This window comes from Camelus dromedarius, chromosome X, assembly GCF_036321535.1.
Source record: "Camelus dromedarius isolate mCamDro1 chromosome X, mCamDro1.pat, whole genome shotgun sequence".
NCBI classification, from domain to species: domain Eukaryota; kingdom Metazoa; phylum Chordata; class Mammalia; order Artiodactyla; family Camelidae; genus Camelus; species Camelus dromedarius.
Genome location: NC_087472.1, coordinates 36,587,416 through 36,595,708, shown reverse-complemented (window position 1 = coordinate 36,595,708; position 8,293 = coordinate 36,587,416).

Sequence of the window (8,293 nt, the reverse complement as noted above, 5' to 3'; positions counted from 1 at the left end):
AGGGACATCACAGCATAAATAATGGGAGAAAGAAAAGAGTCAATTGTTGGCTCTTAAAATTCACACAGAAACAAACCAAATGCCCATCCAACGTGAACTTAGTTGAGTAAGCTGTGATATCTTCACCTGATGGAACATGTACTGCCATCAAAATAAATGATCTAGAGTGATGCACAACAATGTTGATGAAGTTAGCAATATGATATACTATGTGAAAAAAATGAAGTCCAAAAAGATTTTTCATAAGACATGATACCCCTTTAATAGAATTAAAAACCATAATTTTAAAAATTAAGTACTTTCTGTAAGACATGAAAATGTATTAAAATTACATCAAAAAAGAAAGCAAAAGCATGATAAGCATGGGATTCAGGATAATGGTTACATCAGGGAGGGCTGGCAGGGGAAGCAGGGCTATGATGGGGGTAGGACACACGGTGAGATGTAGGTAAGCTATTATTAAGGTTTTAAATTTCTAGATTTTGTTTTGAGTAGGGGTGTTTTGGGTGTGTTACAATTATTAAAAATAAATAACTATAGCACAGGGAACTAGATTCAATATCTTATAGTGACCTATAATGAAAAGGAATATATGTATGTATATGTAAGACTGAAACATTATGCTGTATACTGGAAATTGACACAGCATTGTAAACGGACCATACTTCAATAAAAAAAATAACTCAAGTCAAAGAGGGCCATATGTGGAACAATGATGAGGTGTCTCTTGAAGCAAAGACAATGATGAATCCATTTTAATATTAAATAGCAACAAATAAACTCATAGCAGAGAGAATCATTTGAGAACAACAGGTTTTGAGTTTCTTAATCCCTTAGCCTGAAACTCTGGGCATAAACAGAGAATGTGAAGAAAAGACTTTTCTGTACTCCCATATTGATATAAATGGGAGTATAAAGATCTTCCAAACGGGGGAGTCAGTGAGGCAGCAAGGAAGCTGGTAGCGAGCCCTGAGTGGGGGCCCTGCATCTGGTGTCTGACACTTCACTGGGAGGCATTCTGGAGGCAGGAGGAACCGTGGACTTTCCAACCAGTTTGTGGAACCCAAGAGGAGACTGGTCCTGTGGGCCAGTCCAGATTATGTGGACTTGGAAGAAATGTCTACAGATGGGACTGAGGCAGCCGCACTGAATTTCTTGCAGCTCCAAAGAGACAAAGGAGGAAGTCTTGTATCCCATGAGGGGCATGGAAGTAGTTGAGCAAGAACTAGACCTGGGGCAGCCCTGTGGTGGAGAAGAAAGAAACGTGCAACAGTGTCCTGCTTGAATCCACAGCCAAGGACCAGAGAGGATGCTGCACGTGCAAGTAGAGGCCAGCATCTCCACTCCCACCTCCCAGCCCCTGCATCTCCCTAACCCCATTCTGGGCAAACTTTGGAAACTCCTCAAGCCTTAGATACAACTCAGGAGAAAGGGGAGGAGCCGGAAATGACTGAAAGGACCAAAAGTGACTAAGATTGACAGTCTACTACCAGCCTGAAGGAAGACAATATAGAAATTAGGTTTAGTTATGGAAGATTTAAGAAAATTACATTTCTTACACAGCTGAGCTTGTGGCCTAAGAAACCCCTGCATGTCTAAGCTGTCCAGTCCATCCCTTGGCTATTTGGGAATATGATATATGGAGACAAAGCATACGGATTAGCCCAACCTTTGCAACATAGCTGGCTGTGTAACCTACAGCAAATCACTGGGCCTCATCTCATTCATATAAAATAAGGGTGACGGCTAGAACCTAGGTCAAGCTCTGACCCTGCCAGTAACTTATCGCGGGACTTTGAACATGTCTCTTTCTTTCTCTGGGTCTCCAGTTCCTCATCTGCAATGCAAGGGAGAGAGATGAAATCTATATGTTCCTTTTAGCTCCAGCCCACCATAATTTAACTTTTGTATGGGCTTCTTTGGACTTTGAATGCACTAGATACAGATAATATCCCCTGGTTTCACTAACTTTTATTTATTTATTTGGTGATTTTATTTATTTATTTATTTATTTATTTATTTATTTATTTAGGTATAGTCAGTTTACAATGTTGTGTCAATTTCTGGTGTCAGCACAATTCTTCACTCATACATGAATATATATATTAATTTTCATATTTTTTTCACTATAAGCTACTACAAGATATCAAATATATTTCCCTGTGCTTTACAGTATAAATTTGTTTATCTACTTTATATATACCAGTCAGTACCTGCAAATATTGAACTCCCAGTTTATCCCTTCCCACATCCTCCCCACTGGCAACCACAAGTCTGTATTCTATGTCTGTGAGTCTGTTTCTGTTTCATATATAAGTTCATGTCTTTTTTTTTTAGATTCCACATATGAGTGATATCATATGGTATTTTTCTTTCTCCTTCTGGCTTACTTCACTTAGAATGACATTCTCCAGGGACATCCATGTTGCTGCAAATGGCATTATGTTGTCGGTTTTTATGGCTGAGTAGTATTCCATTGTATAAATATACCACAACTTCTTTATCCAGTAATCTGTTGATGGGCATTTAGGTTGTTTCCATGTCTTGGCTATTGTAAATAGTGTTGCTATGAGCATTGGGGTGCAGGTGTCTTTTTGAATTAGGGTTCCTTCTAGATATATGTCCAGGAGTGGGATTGCTGGGTCATATGGTAAGTCTATTTTCAGTCTTTTGCGGAATCTCCATATTGTTTTCCACAATAGCTGCACCAAACTGCATTCCCACCAATAGTGAGGAGGGTTCCCTTTCACTAACTTTTAATATGAAGGTAATTCTTATTTTCTTTTAAGAAGTAGACAGCCAAACTGAGTCTGTAGAGGGTCATTTATCCAGATCTATAGCCTGTCACTCAGATGACCAGAAACAGCTGAAATGTTCATATTTAACCATGAATAAGCAGCAGGATTCCTCTGCAGAGCTAAATACAGTCAATTTTTGTTATTTTTCTAAATATTATTGGCTTGGCTGTCTCTGCTTGAGAATGGTTTCGTGGGTCATGAATATAATCAGACAGCTCTCTTCTTCTAATCCAACCTCTAAAGAGAGAAGGTGGGTCTATTTATTTTTTCAGGAGTCAGTGTATAATTTTTTACTCCCTGCCCATTCTATTTATTTGCCTGTGAAACACCATGAAAATGGGGAGGTGGTGAGTGAGGAATCTGGGGATGGGGGCGCCAGGGGCTTCACTATCAGAGAGCGTGGGGAAAAGGAAAATAGAGGCAGTGGTGCATACCAAGACATGTGTAGACACATAGCCTGCAGACCTGAACACAGGGCACCATGGGGGATTGTGGGATGGGTGGGATAGTGAGGAGGTAAGAGCATGGGTCTTAGATTCAGGCAGCCATGGGTTTGAGTCCTGGTTGCACTCCTCAGTACTTGTGTGACCTTCCGAATCTGTGAAAGATGGGATGACTACCTACTTGATAGGGTTACTCTGAGGCCATTTAGAATACATGTAAATGAATTCATGTAATTCATTCAGAATACACCTTGAATACATTCAAAAGAATACATGTAAAAATACTTAGCGTCATGCCCAGCACTTAATGAGTACCTAATAAATGATAGGTAGTATTCTGATTATTAATAATAATTACAATTCTACAGAATCACAAAGCTAGAAGGAACCCCTGAGATCACTTAACTCAGTTCGTTGATTGTGTAGATGAAGAAGCCAAGACCCAGAGAGATGAAGGGATTTGTCTGAGGGCACACAGCTAATGACAACACCAGGACTAGTTCTGGTCTCCTGAAGTGGGTCCCTAAGACCTTTTACCCCATGGCACATAAATATTTTGGCAGAATTGTGATGAGGGTCGCTTTGGTCCTCTGTGTCCTTCCACCCATCCTTTTCCCATTCTGGGCTCAATCAAAAGCCCAGGTGATTCCTATCTGGGGTAGATGTCAATCCCCCAGATCTTAAGGAGGATCACGGTCAAGGAGAATGGTAAGAGCAACTTCCTCAGCATCCAGAACTACCTCCTTCTGTGCACACTTCCTGCATGCCCACTTCCTACCAGCTCTTGTACTAGATGCCGTGTTTTCTACCCAGGGAGACTGTGACAATGCCAGTGCTCATGGCTTCAGGGCTGCCCCGAGGAATTAAATAGATTATTGTCGTTTTCCTCATGAAGATCCTGGGGTGCTTTTTTCAATAAGTTTCTCCTCACCACCACCAGCAATGCAGGTATCATTTTTGACGTACTTAGGATGATTTCCAAAATAGTTAATTTCTGGACCAGCTTGGTCAATAACCAACTAGAAAAGATGTCAGAGGCCCATGGGTGCAGGATACTGAAGGCCTTCTGCTGTACCAGCCATTAACCCTTTAGATATGGATCATGGGGAGACCTTAAGCGTCCCAGGGGAGGGGCAGGAGCAGTGGAGGCTGCAGGGGACACTTGGGGACAGCAACACTTTGCCCAGTGCTAAGGAAGTATTTCAGTGCTTTAACAATGGTACGGCTGCATCAGAGAGTACTGCTACAATTCTGCCTGGATATACGCAGGTTGGGCTTTAGGCCTGGGGCTGTCAAAAAGAACCAACCAGAGGTGGACGGGCACTCTAGAAGCTTACATGTCAGACAACTATACCCATGCAAGGGTTCTAAGACAGCTGAGCAGAAGCGTGAACCCCCTACCTACAGCAACGTGTTGTTCCCAAAGTTGAGAAGTCTTCTTTCTGCTACTGCCTTAGCCGTCAAGGATTTCAACTAGTAGATACCTCAGGAGACTTAAGACTTTGTACTTAGTACGTTTAGGCAAGGAGTCTTTTTTTTTTTTTCCACAATGGATTGGTCTGGTATTGTTTTAAATTGGAACTGAAAAGAAAGGCACTGGTCTATGGGGGACACCGATATCTTTTTTGACGCCGATGATTTGCCATAGAGTCACTCTCCTTCTCCTTGTTTTACACAGTAAGGTGTTCCAAGAAACCGCGGTAGCACCAGCTCTCCACGATGACTCTCCAAATGCATATTTAGTCCACGTTGTTTTGAAAAAAGTCAAGCTCATCAAATGAGCGGCCTGAAGATGATAATTAAATTAAATGAAATTAATCCCAAGAACTACCATTATGGGATTGGCTGATTACATAGGTAGCTAAGACCCACTAACTACCATTTTCCCTGCTGGACTCAACGACATGTTGGTTATGGATGAATAAGTAGGAAGAGCAGCCCAGCCCTGTTCACAGAAGGAGCTCTTCTTTACGTGTCCTGTAAATCAAGGGGCAGGACAGAGTCCCTGCGTGTGCCCTGGCCTGATGGCCTCCCCCCTGAATGCTCCTTGCTGTGCTGTGCCACAATTAATCAGGCTTTCTAGGTTTTAGTTAATTTCAGGACCCCAATAAATTGGTTTGTACTGGCCTTGGTCCAGCCCTGATAATTTCACAGCCGTGTGCTTGGGAACTGTGGCAAGTTTGCACAGGACTTAGCAAGCACGGAGCAGGGGGAGACAGCATAAAAGGAACTCTTGTTTGGCTTAAGTTCCATTAATATTGGGGAAAGCTGAACTCTAAGTGACAGAAAAGCATGGCTGAACACGTGGACTTTGCAGCTGGGAGGGGATCTCTCTCTGTTTTTTCGACCCTCCCCCCAACCCAGGGTGGATTTGAAAACACTAAAATTAAATAAACCCAAACCTTAGTTTGACATTTCTCTTTGTCTGATTGTTCTCAAGTTTTTGTCTCTGATTTCACAAGAGTCCCCTGAGGAATAAGCACTGGAGCCCATAATCTAGTAAAAGGTTCATTTGGGTTTAGGCTTTTTATTTTTAAAGATATGATTCTTGGAGGGTTTTTTTTTTTTTTTCGATTACAGGCAGCTTCTATGACTGAGAGGTTACCACGAAAATTTAAAGGCAGTGAGAGGAGGGCTGCCTCATGAGTATAGACATTTGGGGCTGCCTGTGTAAATTAGCTGCAGTACAGAATAAGCCCAACAGCCAAGTCTTACAGGATTTCAGAGGCTCGGCAATATCTCTGAGACTTGGGTTCTAGAATGCTCTGTGGCCAGAGAAACACAGCTTGGAAGGGGCCAATAGACTGGGTGACTGGGTACCTGGAATATGATTTTATAATCAAAGACTACTAGAGCTTGAAGGAAACTGAGAGATCATGGAATTTAACTCTAGCATTTTACAGATGGAGAAACTGAGGCCCACAAGGAGCAGGACGTAAAGATGTGATCCATCCAAGGCAGAGACAGGACTGGAGCCCAGAGTCTTAATTCTCACGTCAAAGATCCACCCAAGCTCTGATGCTGCTTCTTTTGTGGCAAAAACATATTTTCTCTAATATGAAAAGGAGGGGAAAAAAGAATTGGACACTTGGTTATGGGGCCAATGTGAGAGTGGCTGTTTAGATTTTCAGATTTTCTTGGCAAAACTCCCTGGACGTGCAGATTCTTTGCTAGGTTTTAAAACCATCCAAACACAGGGAAAACTGGAGATGAGTGTTTGACTGTGTCTACATGATGCCTAAACAGACAGTTGATTCAGTCAAAAAATATTATTCATGTTGCTGGTTTGGCAACACCACCAGTTTGTGGACTGAATCTTTCACTTTTTAACTCCTTGAGAGGCAGTAAGAGTTAGAAAAAAGAAATGTCTCAGACTGGCTCTCAGTAAACCAGACTTCCAGACCCAATTGAACCACTTACCTACCCTCTGCCCCATCCCTGGGCCTCAGTGCTCCCTGTGTAAGTTAATCAGATTCAGACTAAGTTGTCTCCAAGGTGCTGTAGAGTTTTCACCTTCTGGAGTATGATTCTCTGCACACCTAGTCATTTTCCAATAGGGGAGGTGAGAAGAGGATGTCCCTACTTGTGGTCTTTGCCATCTGCATTTGAGGCCAGCAGCCCCACAGTGCTAGTGTGAGAAGAGATTTCTGGATGTAATTCACAGCCTATTTCTATTTCACTCCCAACTTGGCTTCTAAATAGGCAGCTCACCGCTCTCCTTGGTCCCCTCCCTCAGTCCCCTTCTCATGAGAAGAAAAGGAGCCTATATTTGGTTGACAGGAAGGACTCAGCAGTACCATCAGGGGGCCTGTATTTTGTCATCTGACCTCATCAAGCTAGTGCCAACCCTTCATCAGTCCACACCTCCCTCTCACATTACCCATGCCCCCAAACTGGATAATTGGCCCCTGGGATTTTTAAAAAGAGGTGGGGAACAAGGAAGTAGTGTTGACTTAATGATGGGTTCCATGTCAGGTGTTGAATCTGACTTTTTCGGGTAGATTTCTGACTCTTAGCCTGTGAATAAGATCTCCTGGCTCCCGCCCCTACCATCCCACTTACTTTACTGAAGCTTTTTTGAGTGGATTCAAGCCAGTGGTGTTCTGGAGCCAGCTCTCACCAGCCTGTGAGAGGCAGTTGTGTGCATCACTTACCAGCTCTGCATTAAGTGACAACACATTGATAGTTTGAGATCAATCATGTTGGGGATATTTATATAACAGAAACTGGCAATTACTACAAATCAGGATTATTTTTCTTCCTAGAGAGCTATTTGTTAAATAGTTATCACTGTACACCATAATTCAAACTCAAATGCCTCTAGAGGCTAGAAAGGTAATCTGAATGAGTAAAGCAGGCCTGAAGGTAACAAGAGGGACACAATATGGAGTGGTGGGGACTGTGGCAATTGGCGAGCACATATGCTATGTAAAAGCAGCAACCACTATTCTATTCTAGCCTATGTTACTATGCAGAGATGTCAGCCCAGTGTTGCCAGCAATTCTAATTTTTCAAGAGGAACTGGAAATCAAGGTTTTTGTGTGAAATCTCCTAATAATAAACATTAAAGATTGTTTGGAACTAATTCAAAATTTGAAAAAAAAATCCCTGTTCAGTCCAAGCAAAACATGTGTGCAGACTCTCCTCAGCCTTTGGGTCAGCAGTTTGCCATCTCTGCTCTCTAGATCCTCTGTTTCCTGCTCTTATTCCCTGGGTTATAACTCTGATGCTGAGTTGTCGGCCTTGTTTCTTAATGAGAAACAAACTTTCCTGCCTTGAGAACAGGAAAGAACAGGGAATTCAGATGTGAGAATATCCAGGTGGCTTCTTATGATTCTACCCTGTCTCGTGTCTTGTTTTCTAGTCCATGTGCCATGAAGCTGGAGAAGAGGCCCTTAGGCCCAAATCTGCATCTAACATTTGATGATGTCGTCCCGGCACCAGGACCATTCCCCAGTGCTTATGCACCTGTGTGTGAGGAGAGCGTGCCTTCCATTTTGGCATCAGTCTCTCGACTGCTCCACTCGAAGGCATGTTGGTACTCTACTCTCC